We start from the raw sequence: 17800 nt of genomic DNA, 5'->3' as shown, positions 1-17800 counted from the left end.
TGTAAGCGGGATACAGGAATCTGACAAAACAATGTGGGATCCAGGATCGGAACCCCATAATGAGACCCCTATGACTTCTGGCTAGGCTATTTCATTTTTTTTCTGGGACGCCTTTCTACGACGTCATAACGCTGAAGTCATTTTTTACGTCTGGAGTCTGAGAGCAAATTTTGGGGGGGAACTTTGACACCCAATTTTGACAAGAAATTTCATTGCTGGTTAGAAATTTTTACGTAGTTACAAAGTCCTACCTTTTTTAGCTCACCTGGCCCCAAGGGCCAAGTGAGCTTTTCCAATCACTTTGAGTCCCGCTTCCGTCGTCGTCCGTCGTTTACAAAAATTTTCTCCTCTGAAACTACTGGGCCAAATTAAATCAAACTTGACCACAATCATCATTGGGGTATCTAGTTTAAAAAAGTTGTCCGGTGACCCGGCCAACCAACCAAGATGGCCGCCATGGCTAGAAATAGAACATAGGGGTAAAATAGAGTTTTTGGCTTATAAATAACTCAAAAATCAAAGCATTAAGAGCAAATCTGACATGGGGTAAAATTGTTTATCAGGTCAAGATGAATTGGACAACTAGTTGTTTGGTTGCTGCCCCTAAATTGGTAATTTTAAGGAAATTTTACTGTTTTTGGTTATTATTTTGAATATTACCCAGCAGGCACACAACGTTGAATCAACGTTGAAAATATGTTGAAATATGGTTGTTGCGTTGATCAACGTAAAATCAACGTTGTAACAACGTCAATCCTATCAACGTTTAAAATACGTTGTTGAATCAACGTTGATTTGTGGTTAACAATTTCAACGTTGAACTGTCAACGTTGATTCAACATTGAATTTGAGTTGATGCTTTCAATGCTTTAATTGGTTGAAAATATAACGTTGATAAAAGGTTAAATTAAGGTTGATGACTTTAAGTGTCGACCAAGATTTCAGTCAAGATGCGTTTGAACAAACTTTGTATAGTCCTTTTTGCTGAAATAATCAATCTTTATTATACTGGTGAACTGATGGTTTTTAATAAATTCAATGATTACTGTTGCATATATAAATTAATCTTTAAAAATACAAATATGAGAATTTCTCGAAACGGATATATCTTTTTTCTAAATTGCGCATGCGTATGAGGCAAACATTTCGAATTTATTTGCGCCAATTTTGATCACCACATCAAGTCAGTTGTCAAGTGAACAGTTGCTATATGCAGTGCAAAGTAAGTATATTTTTCATTTATTGTTTGATTTAATAATAGTGATATGAAAATTTAATGTTAACAATACTCTATAGCTGTAATTTTATGAGTAAAGTGATTTAGGCAGCTCAGATATAATGTACAATTATACACGTAGTTGTTATATTCCATTAGATAAAATACACACAATGTTTTTAAATCTCGGAGGAACAACAAAGTTGACCTTAAGATATATTTGTACATTTATTGGTTGAGGCAAACTAGTATGTAAAGACTTGAAAACGGGGGAGTATGTGTGTTTTAATTAACAATGATTTGGTAATTTAAAGCGTTGAAAAGCGGTAATACTTTGGCAAAGAATTATTGCAGATATTGGGAGGGTGGAGTCATAAAATATCATGGAACTTTGGATAGAATTAAAGAATTTATTCGTCTGGCAAATAAAAGTAATCAATTGAAGTTCACAAATGTGATCGCATACTAGTTCTTTTGCATGCTTTATGTGTTGATATAATTAAAAGTCAAAGATTTACAACACATGGCATTCTTGACCTTGCTACACATTTAAAACAAACAAATTCTTTTCTCTGGGTCAGAATAGATGTCACTCACAGCATGTATTCCTAGGATTTATTAATGAAGAAATACCGCAGATAAGAAACATGTGTGACCATAACAAATTAATACACAATGATCTAACCAATTTTTAAGTGGTTTATATGATAACGTCTAAAAAGATGCTTTATCAATTAACCATAGTGAATTATTACAGCACAAAAAATTCAAGGTAATAAAAATATTCCTATAGTATAATTTACTTTTAATATCTAAGCTTAATCCATGATGATATACATGTAAGATTAAATATGACGTATCACGAAAGATCAGAATTTATTGCAATTTGAAGAAAAATGTAAACACAGGTTCAAAGTTAAACAATAGCTTCTTGCGTTTATCAAGTCCATGCCGAAATATCTTTTGATAAAGAATTTAGATGTAACGTATGACATATATCAATATAATTAATTTTATGTGAATAATATATTCATTTGGAATTTTACACAAATTTTGTAAGCGTTTCGCACATATGAAACTTTTATTTTCAAGTAAAAGAGGGATTTGACAGTTTGGAAATGCTGCAATTATAATATTTATAATATTTCTTTTTTGTAGATGTCTAACCAATGAGATGTCTAACCAATAAACCTCTGTCGGAAATTACAAATACAAAACGGGTATAAAGAATAAACATGCCTTTGGTGATTCCAACTAGATTGAAATAATAAGAGGTGAGTATTAAAATATATTTCATTGTTTTTCCACATTAAAAGTGTGCGACATTTTGTCACAATTCCTTTTAAATGTGCTCTAGGATCTTTGTCTACTAAAATCTATAGGGTTTTCTTTTATATTAAAATTATAAATTATTTTCTATCTGAACTCATGTTTAAAAGTACATGGTACCTCTCAATGGATATTAAAAGAAAATAAAATAATAGCATTGCAGTGATTATTTGTTCACATATGACACTAGTGTTCTTTACAAAATTAGCCAAGTTATGTTAATACAATATGGTTTTTTTTCTGTTGTAGATGCTGTAAACGAATGTTCAATGAAGACTACAATATGGAACAACAGTGCAAGATGCCTAGAATATGTCTCTGAAATATCTGGGAATATACCTAGCAGAAGGACTTATTTTTCAAAATAAAATTAAGTATTCAGATTGTGTTTGTTTGAAATTGTGAGATGCATAAGTGGGCAACTTGTTGTATAATTACTGTTTTATGTAACAAATATTTTTTTTAGTGTGAACAGAATAGATGAAGGTACAACATGTACAATTTCTATCAATAAAAATGAAGGCACAAAAATGTATGCTAACTGAACAACATACTACATGTACACCACTCACCAACACATGACTATCCAACTTAATAGAACATATACTTTTGCGAAACTTTTACTACACATTAAATGGCATTTATGGATATAATAAAGGGTAACGATTTCAGCTGTTAACAAACCTCAATTCAACCAGTGTTCAACATCATATTCTCAACATTTACCGTATTAACAGTCTACCTGGCCACAATTCCCACCTATTTTCAACATACACTGACCACAGTTCAACCAACATTCGACATGTTATCAGCATACACTGACCACAGTTCAACCAACATTCGACCTTATTTAAACATACACTGACCACAGTTCAACCGAAATTCGACCGGATTTCAACATACTCTGACCACAGTTCAACCAACATTCGACCTGATTTTAACACGCAACAACCACAAATCAACCAACATTCGACTTGTTTTCAACCTACATTGACCACATTTCAACCTGAAATCGACTTGTTTTCAACATACCTCCACCAAATTTAGACCAATATTCAACCTAATTTCAACGTTGGACGCTGACGTTGAATCAACGTTGTATTTTCAACGTCATATCAATTTTCAATCCAACACTACTTTTCAACATTGATTCAACGTTGAAATCTGACGTGTATTCAATGTTGATTCAACGTTGTTGTGCCTGCTGGGATGCAGTTTTAACTCCTCCCACTTAGGAGTATCCCATTAAGAAGTTGTGTATTAAAAACCTGTGTATGCTGCCTTGAGTATTCATTTATTTAAATGCAGATTAAGCAGTTATAAGAATAATATTGGCTCTAATAGTGTTTTAGCTAAAAACTTGCCTCCCACCGACCCCTCCTTTCGCCTTCAATATTGCCATGACAGGGGAATCAATCTCAGCACGGTTTATAGATTTCATTTATGAAATTTTATCACTGGTTGTTTCAAAAATTTCACTCATCCCCCAAGAATTTCTGGGGATAAACTGTCAAATTTCATACAAATTCATTCCAACACCAATTCAACATCAACACTACTAGGCTTCCTCATAGCCTCCTATAGGCTTCCTCATTGTCTCATTATAGGCTTCCTCATAGCCTCATAGGCATGATAGCCTCTAGGAATGATAGCCTCATAGGCTTCCTGATAGCCTCATGCATTTATTTTGAACCATCGTTCCAATTGGATTGGTGTGATGTCAAGCCAGGGGTCTATACTTTGCTACTTTCAGTATGCACATAGCTAGGCTCTTGGTTTAGGCATGGAGCAAAAAATTAAATTTTTTAGCTGAGTCGTTTCCCCAAGGGCCTATAGGCTTAAATTAAAATATTGTTTGTTTGCCCTTTACAGACCGACCCTATAAATTCGTTCCGCCTAAAAATCTTTTATTTGTGTTTACAAACACGAAAATTTAAACACTCTAGGGACTTTTCTACTAGTAATCAGAGATGCAACTAATTGTCGGACCTAAGGGGCAGAATTTATGCAGGTCCGGCAAAACTCGTAGCTGTGCAGGACCTGATGGCCGGCAATATTTAAGTCTGCTTGGGTCCGCCAAAACTGAAATCCCCGTCGGCCCTGGCAGAGTATTTGTTTATAAAATTGCGATCATCTTTAATAAAAGTAAATGTCCTGTTCCCCCGCATTTTCTAACTCCGGGAACCAGTATTTCCGCCCAGTAATTTAGTCTTTCGTACCTTGTCCATCTCGCCCCGAACAATTCTCCGTATTTCCGTCATGTTTTTTGTTTTAGAAATTCGCTCTCTAGGAAGGAGGTCTATTAAGCATAGTTGATAAGTTCAGGAAATATGTCATGGCCGATAAAATTTGTAAGTGGGTCGAAACCCGTTAAAAGATTTTGAATTTGAACAGAATGAAACTACCAATGACTATCTTGTTTCCAAGTACTCTTGTGAAGAATAACTTTTAATCAGATCAATATTATGTAATGTATATTATTCAATAAACTACAATTGTTATGAATCACAGGTTATTTTAAAATAATAATAATATCAACAAAATCAAAATTAACGTTTGTTCAATAGCATAATTTCATTTGATTTTTGAGTGAAAATATGGGTCTGGCAGAAATTTGATGGGTCTGGCAAAACTTGGTACCTATCATCATTGGGGTATCTAGTTTTAAAAGTGTGTCCAACCAAGATGGCCGCCATGGTTAAAAATAGAACATAGGGGTATAAAACAAAGTAGTATTCTTATCACATGATTGGGGTATAAAACAACGTAAAATTGAGAATGGAAATGGGGAATGAGAAATGGAAATGGTAGTATTCTTATCACATGATTGGGGTTTAAAACAACATAGTATTCTTATCACATGATTGGAGTATAAATCAACGTAGTATTCTGATCACATGATTGACATGATTGGGGTATAAAACAATGTAGTATTCTTATCACATGATTGGGGTATAAAACAACGTAGAATTCTTATCACATGATTGGGGTTAAAAAATGTAGTATTCTTATCACATGATTGGGGTATAACAGTCAGGGGTATTACTTGTACAAGTGTATTTTATTTACTTGAAGAAGTAAAAAAAAATATACACATAAATAAAGTAAATAAAATACACTTGTACAAGTAGTACCCCTGACTGTATAAAGCAACCTAGTATTCTCGTGATTCTTATCACATGATTGGAGTATCAGGGGTTAAGAAATTTTGTTAAAGCTCACTAGCCCAGGGATTATTGTTAGCAGGATTTCACTAGCCCTGTTGGAAGAACTATTAGCCAGGGATCTCCATGACCTGTTTAACGATGGCGCCCCGCCATCGTTCAAATGTCTTGCGCCATCGTCAAATGACTTGCACCATCGTTCAAATGTCTTGCGCCATCGTTCAAAACTGTGATCGTTTTTTATAGCCTGACGCCATTTTTTTAGCAATTATAATCAAATGCATTTAATTGCATAACCTTCAGGCTTTCTTTATAGTGTAATCCAGTTCTATCGCCTGAGGGATATCCGGATTAAGATCGCTAATCACTTGTACCTGAGCTTGTACAGGTAGATCAACAAAGCAGACAGGAGAATATTATCTGAAGATAGACGATTCATTTGCCGAATTATTTAATTACAAATGCTTATGATAATTCAGATTAAATAAATAAATTAATAGTCCAGTTACAAAGTTTTACAAGTATAACACGTGTTTTTATTTTGACTTACGCAATCAGCATCCCCCTTTTTAAGAAGTACAAAATAAGACGTAAAACAGTAATTATTATTTCATCGCAAATAACTCGAGTACTGCTGTATTGTAACGATAATATAGAATTACTTTAAAAGTTAAAAAGTAAAAACTTTTAATATTTCCTGTAAATAAATATCGTATCGTAATTCCGAATTCATAAATTCGTAGTTTACAATCAAATCATTTGCAAATTGATACATCCGCGTTTCTGGTTTCTATTCAGACTCGAAAGATGCATGTTGCATATGGCTAAGTATTCAGTGAAGTGCTGTTTCAATGGGTGTCCCAGAAAAATGCATTTTTTTCATATTTTAAATTATTTTGAGTTTTAATGCAGTTAGCTAATCAATCCACTGTATGATGAAGCGATAATATAAACAGTTTCATACGAAAAAGTTTATCATGTTTATTGTTGAATAAAGTTTTTTATAAATGAAGTGTTGAATTCCCTGTTTTTTGCATGCTTATTTTGTGACATGGTCGAATGACCCAAAATCAATATTGTTTTATAAACCTTTTTTAGCTCACCTGGCCGAAAGGCCAAGTGAGCTTTTCTCATCACTTGGCGTCCGGTGTCCATCGTCGTCATCGTCGTCCGTCGTCGTCCTGCGTTAACTTTTACAAAAATCTTCTCCTCTGAAACTACTGGGCCAAATTTAACCAAACTTGGCCACAATCATCATTGGGGTATCTTGTTTAAAAAATGTGTCCGGTGACCTGGCCAACCAACCAAGATGGCCGCCATGGCTAAAAATAGAACATAGGGGTAAAATGCAGTTTTTGGCTTATAACTCAAAAACCAAAGCATTTAGAGCAAATCTGACATGGGGTAATATTGTTCAACAGGTCGAGATCTATCTGCCCTGAAATTTTCAGATGAATCCGACATTTCGTTGTTGGGTTGCTGCCCCTGAAATGGTAATTTTAAGGAAATTTTGCTGTTTTTGGTTATTATCTTGAATATTATTATAGATAGAGATAAACTGTAAACAGCAATAATGTTCAGCAAAGTAAGATCTACAAATAAATAAGTCTACATGACCAAAATGGTCAGTTGACCACTTTAGGAGTTATTGCCCTTTATAGTCAATTTTTAACCATTTTTCGTAAATCTTAGTAATCTTTTAGAAAAATCTTCTCCTCTGAAACTACTGGCAAACTTGGCCATAATCATCATTGGGGTATCTAGTTAAAAAAATGTGTCCGATGCCCCGCCCAACCAACCAAGATGGCCGCCATGGCTAAAAATAGAACATAGGGGTAAAATGCAGTTTTTGGCTTATAACTCAAAAACCAAAGCATTTAGAGCAAATATGACATGGGTTAATATTGTTCATCAGGTCGAGATCTATCTGCCCTGAAATTTTCAGATGAATCCGACATTTCGTTGTTGGGTTGCTGCCCCTGAAATGGTAATTTTAAGGAAATTTTGCTGTTTTTGGTTATTATCTTGAATATTATTATAGATAGAGATAAACTGTAAACAGCAATAATGTTCAGCAAAGTAAGATCTACAAATAAATAAGTCTACATGACCAAAATGGTCAGTTGACCACTTTAGGAGTTATTGCCCTTTATAGTCAATTTTTAACCATTTTTCGTAAATCTTAGTAATCTTTTAGAAAAATCTTCTCCTCTGGAACTACTGGGCCAAATTTAACCAAACTTGGCCATAATCATCATTGGGGTATCTAGTTTAAAAAATGTGTCCGATGCCCCGCCCAACCAACCAAGATGGCCGCCATGGCTAAAAATAGAACATAGGGGTAAAATGCAGTTTTTGGCTTATAACTCAAAAACCAAAGCATTTAGAGCAAATCTGACATGGGGTAATATTGTTCATCAGGTCGAGATCTATCTGCCCTGAAATTTTCAGATGAATCTGACATTTCGTTGTTGGGTTGCTGCCCCTGAAATGGTAATTTTAAGGAAATTTTGCTGTTTTTGGTTATTATCTTGAATATTATTATAGATAGAGATAAACTGTAAACAGCAATAATGTTCAGCAAAGTAAGATCTACAAATAAATAAGTCTACATGACCAAAATGGTCAGTTGACCACTTTAGGAGTTATTGCCCTTTATTGTCAATTTTTAACCATTTTTCGTAAATCTTAGTAATCTTTTAGAAAAATCTTCTCCTCTGAAACTACTGGGCCAAATTTAACCAAACTTGGCCATAATCATCATTGGGGTATCTAGTTAAAAAAATGTGTCCGATGCCCCGCCCAACCAACCAAGATGGCCGCCATGGCTAAAAATAGAACATAGGGGTAAAATGCAGTTTTTGGCTTATAACTCAAAAACCAAAGCATTTAGAGCAAATCTGACGGAGGTAAAATTGTTCATCAGGTCAAGATCTATCTGCCCTGAAATTTTCAGATGAATCGGACATTCCGTTGTTGGGTTGCTGCCCCTGAAATGGTGATTTTAAGGAAATTTTGCTGTTTTTGGTTATTATCTTGAATATTATTATAGATAGAGATAAACTGTGAACAGCAATAATGTTCAGCAAAGTAATATCTGCAAATTTAGTCCCATGACCAAAATGGTCAGTTGACCACTTTAGGAGTTATTGCCCTTTATAGTCAATTTTTAACCATTTTTCGTAAATCTTAGTAATCTTTTAGAAAAATCTTCTCTTCTGAAACTACTGGGCCAAATTTAACCAAACTTGGCAACAATCATCAGGCCAAAATAAATAAATAGTGTGTTTCCTATTTCACCCCGAAAAAAATTAGGTAGGGTAGGTAGGTAAAACATTTTATATTATGAAAACTTTTTATTTTTTTCTATCGATGACAGCAGAAAAAGATTCAAAATGAAATCATTTGATGTGCCTGCATGCTTCTTTGATATTTATTAGTACTTAATTAAATCTACATGTTTTTTTAGTTTTCTGTAAAAAATATAAGAAATATGAAAATAAACTTACGAATTTCATGGGCCGTAATAGGAATATGTTCTTGCCAATTAATTATCTTAAAGCAAAAATGGCAGTGAAAAATCTGGCATGGTATTATTGTTTGGCCTCGTTGAACCTAACAATGTAAATGACACACAGGGTATGCATGTACATGTGAGAACAGACTCCTACCCCCTTTTTTTAGTAGTAGAATCACTGTAAATTGATGCTAAGCAGCGGCTTATGATTTTTTTTGGGGTAATACTCTTCCACCCTCTTCATTTAATAAATACATGTAGATGTGTTTTGATGTTTGACAGAATTTAATCTTGAGGAGTGGGGTTCTGACAATATTAAAATTTCAGGTTTTGAGAAAAGTGAGAATCTTTGTCTTTATATTTAATACATGGAAAAAAAATTGTAGATATTAATAGGGCATGATTTTTTTTCCTTCTCTGGTATAAATTGTTGTGGGCCAGCCAGAGAAAATTTAAAAAAATAAAAGTAGACATGGTGCAGGGGCAGATTCATTTATAAATGAACATGAATCATACACCATGTCTGCCTACTGGGGAAAGCTTTCTATTTCTCGGTACACATTGTCTGCCTCTTGTCATCATTAACTCCAACTGTCAAATCCACAAAATCATTAACAGCCGTTATGTTGCGTCTGAGAACAATTTTTTACAACATTCGTAAGAGCATTTTTTACAACAAAAGTTAGATTGATTTTAGCAGTAAATTAATCTCATTTTACTCTTAAAATTATTTGTCAATTATCGTCTTGTCATATGTTTTCGTATGTCATAAAACTTATTTTTCGTCTATAGGTCCATCATGTTGTTCTTTAAAAAGATTCATCACATTGTAATTATCCGGAATTTATGTCATTATATTTGCAAACATGTGATCACATTTTGCTTATTTTTCAGCTAAGAAATACGCTGCACGGTTGTCGAAAAGCCATGCTTGTTTATTTAAAATCTTGGTTTTTGAAAGGCTTGACTTATCCATATTGGTCGTTGCTATCAAACGTTTTGAAGATCTGTAGTTTTCTAAACAAATAGTCGGATCCGGACAGACCGAAAAATCCGGATTTTTCATATTTTTTTTATTTTTGTCAATAAAATGTTTAGGGTCGGCGTCAGAAACGGAGGTAGGGTCGGGAAACCGGAAACACACTATTAATTTATTTTGGCCTCATTGGGGTATCTTGTTTAAAAAATGTGTCTGGTGACTAGCCCAACCAACCAAAATGGCCGCCATGGCTAAAAATAGAACATAGGGGTAAAATGCAGTTTTTGGCTTATAACTTAAAAACCAAAGCATTTAGAGCAAATCTGACAGGAATGGGACATTCCGATGTTGGGTTGCTGCCCCTGAAATGGTAATTTTAAGGAAATTTTGCTGTTTTTGGTTATTATCTTGAATATTATTATAGATAGAGATAAACTGTAAACAGCAATAATGTTCAGCAAAGTAAGATCTACAAATAAGTTAACATGACCAAAATGGTCAGTTGACCACTTTAGGAGTTATTGCCCTTTATAGTCAATTTTTAACCATTTTTCGTAAATCTTAGTAATCTTTTAGAAAAATCTTCTCCTCTGAAACTACTGGGCCAAACAACCAAACTTAGCCATTATCATCATCATGATCATTGGGGTATCTAGTTAAAAAAATGTGTCCGGTAACTTGGCCAACAAGCCAAAATGGCCGCCATGGCTAACAATAGAACATGGGGGTAAAATGAAGTTTTTGGCTTATAACTCAAAAACCAAAGCATTAAGAGAAAATCTTACAGGAAGTAAAATTGTTGATCAGGTCACGATCTATCTGCCCTTGAATTTTCAGATGAATCGGATAATTGGTTGTTAGGTTGCTGCCCCTGAATTGGTGATTTTGAGGAAATTTTGCTGTTTTTAGCTCACCTGGCCTAAAAGGCCATTTGAGCTTTTCTCATCACTTGGCGTCCGTCGTCGTTGTCGTCGTCGTCTGTCGTCGTTAACAATTTTTCAAACATCTTCTCCTCTGAAACTACTGAATGGATTTGAATGAAACTTAGCATGATTGTTCCTTAGATTATCCTGCACAAAGTGTGTGCTTCGATTTTTGATCCGTCAAAAAACATGGCCGCCGTTACTTAAAATAGAACATAGGGGTCAAATGCAGTTTTTGGCTTATATCTCAAAAACGAAAGCATTTAGAGCAAATCTGACGTGGGGTAAAAATGTTGATTAGGTCAAGATCTATCAGCCCTGAAATTTTCAGATGAATCAAACAAACCTTTGTTGGGTTGCTGCCACTTAATTGGTAATTTTAAGGAAATTTTGCAGTTTTTGGTCATTATCTTGAATATTATTATAGATAAAGATAAACTGTAAACAGCAAAAATGATCAGCAAAGTGAGATCTACAAATAAGTCAATATGACCAAAATTGTCAATTGACCCCTTAAGGGGTTATTGTCCTTTAATGACAATTTTTCACAATTTGTTCATCATATTTGCTAACTTTAAAAAATCTTCTCCTCTGAAACTGCTGAATGGATTTGGATGAAACTTAGCATGATTGTTCCTTAGATTATCCTGCACAAAGTGTGTGCTTCGATTTTTGATCCGTCAAAAAACATGGCCGCCGTTACTTAAAATAGAACATAGGGGTCAAATGCAGTTTTTGGCTTATATCTCAAAAACGAAAGCATTTAGAGCAAATCTGACGTGGGGTAAAAATGTTCATTAGGTCAAGATCTATCAGCCCTGAAATTTTCAGATGAATCAAACAAACCATTGTTGGGTTGCTGCCACTTAATTGGTAATTTTAAGGAAATTTTGCAGTTTTTGGTCATTATCTAGAATATTATTATAGATACAGATAAACTGTTAATAGCAAAAATGTTAAGCAAAGTAAGATCTACAAATAAGTCAATTTGACCAAAATTGTCAATTGACCTCTTAAGGAGTTATTGCCCTTTAAAGACTTTTTTCACAATTTGTTCATCATCTTGACTTACTTTAAAAAATCTTCTCCTTTGAAACTGCTGTATCAATTTCAGCCAAACTTAGGCTAAATGAGTTTTAGAGTTTCAGAGTATCTAGTATAAATTTTATATTTCATTTCCTTGTATGTGAAGAAACATAGCTCCTATGGCTAAAATAGAACATAGGAGAAAATGATTTTTTTTTTGCTTTTGAAGAAAATAGGACGATTCAAAGAAGCCTCTTGTTTTGTTATTATCTTGAATATTATTATAGATAGAGATAAACTGTAAACAGCAATAATGTACAGCAAAGTAAGAACTAAAACTAACTCAGTATGACCAAAATAGTCAATTGACCCCCTAAGGAGTTATTGCCCTTCATAGTCAATTTTTAACAATTTTCTTAAAATTTGAAGATTTTCAATAACATTTTCCACAGAAAGTACTGTTATAGATAGAGATAATTGTAAGCAGCAAGAATGTTTAGTAAAGTAAGATCTACAAACACATCACCATCACCAAAACACAATTTTGTCATGAATTCATCTGTGTCCATTGTTTAATATTCACATAGACCAAGGTGAGCGACACAGGCTCTTTAGAGCCTCTAGTTCATTAGTATGATCTCAGTTTAACAGTGTTTTTCCATAGATTTTTAGCTCACCTGGCCTAAAAGGCCAGGTGAGCTTTTCTCATCACTTGGTGTCCGTCGTCCGTCGTCCGTCGTCGTAGTCCTTCGTCGTTAACTTTTACAAAAATCTTCTCCTCTGAAACTACTGGGCCAAATCAAACCAAACTTGGCCACAATCATCATTGGGGTATTTAGTTAAGAAAATGTGTCCGGTGACCCGGCCAACCAACCAAGATGGCTGCAATGGCTAAAAATAGAACATAGGGGTAAAATGCAGTTTTTGGCTTATAACTCAAAAACCAAAGCATTTAGAGCAAATCTGACAGGAGTAAAAATGTTCATCAGGTCAAGATATATCTGCCCTGAAAATTTCAGATGAATCAGACATTCTGTTGTTGGGTTGCTGCCCCTGAAATGGTAATTTTAAGGAAATTTTGCTGTTTTTATACGACCTCAAAAATTTCATTATACGACAGCAAAAATTTTAATTTTTCGTGGTATATTGCTATCACGTTGGCGTCGTCGTCGTCGTTGTTGTCGTCGTCGTCGTCGTCTGAATACTTTTAGTTTTCGCACTCTTACTTTAGTAAAAGTGAATAGAAATCAATGAAATTTTAACACAAGGTTTATGACCAGAAAAGGAAGGTTGGGATTGATTTTGGGAGTTTTGGTCCCAATATTTTAGGAATTAGGGGCCAAAAAGGGCCCAAATAAGCATTTTCTTGGTTTTCGCACTATAACTTTAGTTTAAGTGAATAGAAATCTATGAAATTTTGACACAAGGTTTATGACCACAAAAGGAAGGTTGGGATCGATTTTGGGAGTTTTGGTTCCTACAGTTTAGGAATTAGGGGCCAAAAAAGGGCCCAAATTGGCATTATTCTTGGTTTTCGCACAATAACTTTAGTATAAGTAAATAGAAATCTATGAAATTTAAACACAAGGTTTATGACCATAAAGGGAAGGTTGAGTTTGATTTTGGGAGTTTTGGTCCCAACAGTTTAGGAATAAGGGGCCCAAAGGGTCCAAAATTGAACTTTGTTTGATTTCATCAAACATTGAATAATTGGGGTTCTTTGATATGCCGAATCTAACTGTGTATGTAGATTCTTAATTTTTGGTCCCGTTTTCAAATTGGTCTACATTAAGGTCCAAAGGGTCCAAAATTAAACTTAGTTTGATTTTAACAAAAATTGAATCCTTGGGGTTCTTTGATATGCTGAATCTAAAAATGTACTCAGATTTTTGATTATTGGCCCAGTTTTCATGTTGGTCCAAATCGGGGTCCAAAACTAAACTTTGTTTGATTTCATCAAAAATTGAATAATTGGGGTTCTTTGATATGCCAAATCTAACTGTGTATGTAGATTCTTAATTTTTGGTCCCGTTATCAAATTGGTCTACATTAAAGTCCAAAAGGTCCAAAATTAAACTAAGTTTGATTTTATCAAAAATTGAATTCTTGGGTTTTTTTGATATGCTGAATCTAAACATGTACTTAGATTTTTGATTATGGGCCCAGTTTTCAAGTTGGTTCAAATCAGGATCCAAAATAATTATATTAAGTTTTGTGCAATAGCAAGAAATTTTCAATTGCACAATATTCACCAATAGCAAGAAATCTTCAATTGCATAGTATTGTGCAATAGCAAGAAATTTTCAATTGCACAGTATTGCGCAATAGCAAGAAATCTTCAATTGCACAGTATTGTGCAATAGCAAGAAATCTTCAATTGCACAGTATTGTGCAATAGCAAATATTTTCAAATGCTCAGTATTGCGCAATAGCAAGAAATATCTAATTGCAATTTCAATTGGAGTTATCTTTCTTTGTCTAGATTAGTAGTTGAATCAACTTAAATCTTTGTTTTATACAATACAGATATATAATTAATATTTCAATTGGAGTTATCTTTCTTTGTCCAGAATAGTAGTTGAATCAACGTAAATCATTGTTTTATACAATATACAATTTATATTCACTTTTTCTACCAACTGATAAATTAAAACAATCTTTACCATTCAGTGATAACAAGCACTTTATTTTACATTTTAATATTTTATGATGTATTTAAATGAGTAGTTATTGTTGCAAACTCCATTAGTAATTTGAATTGAGATCAGTTTTGGAAAAAGGGAAAGGGGGATGTGAAAACAAATGGGGGTGGGGGTTAAATTTTTTTCATTTCAGATTTCATAAATAAAAAGAAAATTTCTTCAAATATTTTTTTGAGAGGATTAATATTCAACAGCATAGTGAATTGCTCAAAGGCAAAAAAAATATTTTAAGTTCATTAGACCACATTCATTCTGTGTCAGAAACCTATGCTGTGTCAACTATTTAATCGCAATCCAAATTTAGAGCTGAATCCAGCTTGAATGTTGTGTCCATACTTGCCCCAACCGTTCAGGGTTCAACCTCTGTGGTCGTATAAAGCTGCGCCCTGCGGAGCATCTGGTTGGTTATTATCTTGAATATTATTATAGATAGAGATAAACTATAAACAGCAATAATGTTCACTAAAGTAAGATTTACAAATAAGTCAACATGACTGAAATGGTCAGTTGACCCCTTTAGGAGTTATTGCCCTTTATAGTCAATTTTTAACCATTTTTCGTAAATCTTAGTTATCTTTTACAAAAATCTTCTCCTCTGAAACTACTTGGCCAAATTAATCCAAACTTGGCCACAATCATCTTTTGGGTTAGTAGTTTTAAAAATGTGTCCGGTGACCCGGCCATCCAACCAAGATTGCCGCCATGGCTAAAAATAAAACATGGGGTCAAATGCAGTTTTTGGCTTATAACTCAAAACCCAAAGCATTTAGAGCAAATCTGACATGGGGTAAAATTGTTTATCAGGTCAACATTTATCTGCTCACAATCAGATCAGACACAAATATGATCAGTATAGTGACAATAAATTACCAGATATATCTGAGATTCCAGATATTCCGATTCCAGTCGTATCTGACAATCAAGCAGATGTAGAAACACCGTCTGGTTCTAGTGACATATTAAGTGACAATTCAAAATCTGTTATAAAACCTACCGTTGAGACTCCGAGACTAACCAGAACACGGAAACCGCCAAATAGATATGGAGATTTTGTGTATAATTAAAATTGAACGAACTTTGGTTAAGGCAATGGTTAAAATGTTAAAGGGCAGAATAATCCCTTATAACCATTTTATGCAAAGAAATAAGGCAGTCTACCTATTCTTTGTTTTGCATGCAAAAATAGATTTACATATTGCTTATTTTCAATTTTTAGTAGGATTTAGGAAATACACTATAATTGTAAAAGTTCATTCAGTTTAAAATTCTATATATAAATATATGTGCAGAATTTCATTCATAAATTTAAAGTAAAAGCAGCTGATTGTGTTTTCATTCATTCAGTGATAAATGAACTATAAACATTAAGGTTATGTGAAATCTAAGGATGGAGGTGTGTAGTGACATTAATATAAACAGTTACATCCGCTGATAATTGATACTAGTTTCTATGTATCTATCATTTCGACCACACACAGGTTCATTATCTGCACATAGTTTAATAAGGCTTTTATTAGGATTATAATCATTCTGTAACTGTAGTTCGATCGTTTGAGTTGTATAATAAATATTAGTATTTACTTGGATTCTACTTTATATATATGTAGCATAAGATGCCACAATTTGAATTTTATATTTTTATGATTTAATCTTTTTCACCCATTAAACATATATATAAGGAATAATTTTGAATGGTGACAAATAAGGGGAAGTAACTCTAGTTCAGTTTGTAAACCAAATTATGGTGCAATTTATTTACGACCTAAAGCTAAGGTAATTGGTGTTAATTAACAGTGTGTTTGACACCCAAAAGCTGTCAAGTGAAGCCATGCACTTAATGGGTCACTTAATTTGACAGTTTACATAGCTAGATGAACTTCCTGTTCATGGAAGAATTACGAATTTGCCGGTATTTCAAAGGAATATTACTTATGAAATCAATCTCAAGGCTAAGAAATACGGGTGAAATCGGGTCATTTTCGGAATTCCCGGGTTATTTCAATGACCCGGCGGGTGTTCCGGATGATCCCTCAGAATTGTGAAAATCTCGGGTCACACCCCCAGAATACGGGTCAGTTGACAGGTATGTAAGACAGCCAGTTTAAATATTGGCAGAGTTAACCAAAGTACCCAGAAAAAAACACAGAACTGAGGCAGGAAACTGACAAATTAACCATATAAAATGTATGACGTGAAAATTGAACTTTTATTGTGGGACTGCCCATTGAACAGAGGCCTAATGTCACATTTGAAGTTGTGGTCACAGTTTGGTAAAATTACCACAAGTTAAATGGCTCAACCACTACGGCTCCTTGTATAAATGGACAAAGATTTAAAACTTTGATTGTTTGCTTTGGTTTTATAAACATCACTTTCTACACCATATGGGTAATTTCTTGGCAGTCAGTTTTAGTGGCGTACTAAACCGTAGTACTTGAAGGAAAACGCCAACCTGCGGGAGGAAACTAACTTATCACATATGACATGAAAATCAAACCTTAATTTTGTAACTGCCCAACTAGGGCTCAAACCAATACCTAGAGGCTAGTAATCATACATGTAAGGTGTGACGAACTACCATACAAATAAGCATACTGCCCCTGATAAGTTTTGAGGATAAACATGATAAAGGATCTGAACCAAATTAGGATAGCAAAATATTAAATATTTGGAAGGTTGGCACAAATAGACATGGTGTTTATACTAATAATATATTATCTAAGTGCAAGGTTTTTCAGGGCTAGGTTTAAAACGTATGATAAATTCAAAATGGAAATATGCAGCAGGACAGACAATCTTTACAGATAAATAAATAATGGGTTGTAATGCTTGTTTGATTAACAGAAATCTGGACATGCATTACATGAATACAGATAAATTAATGAGCCCTTAGAATTGTGGAAAAGGAGGGGATTTTATTCATCACTAGTACACTAGATACATT

General features: G+C 33.9%; 1 long non-coding RNA gene across 1 annotated transcript; it reads left to right on the top strand.

The window, feature by feature from the left end:
- The first annotated feature begins 1118 nt into the window (after nt 1-1118).
- On the top strand, nt 1119-2926 carry LOC143083950 (uncharacterized). Its single transcript, XR_012980951.1, has 3 exons — nt 1119-1222; nt 2375-2490; nt 2795-2926. It is a non-coding gene; the product is annotated as an uncharacterized LOC143083950 (long non-coding RNA).
- The last annotated feature ends 14874 nt before the right edge of the window (nt 2927-17800 follow it).

Source organism: Mytilus galloprovincialis, chromosome 7 (genome assembly GCF_965363235.1).
Source record: "Mytilus galloprovincialis chromosome 7, xbMytGall1.hap1.1, whole genome shotgun sequence".
Lineage (NCBI taxonomy): Eukaryota > Metazoa > Mollusca > Bivalvia > Mytilida > Mytilidae > Mytilus > Mytilus galloprovincialis.
This window is presented reverse-complemented; position numbering and strand designations above follow the sequence as displayed.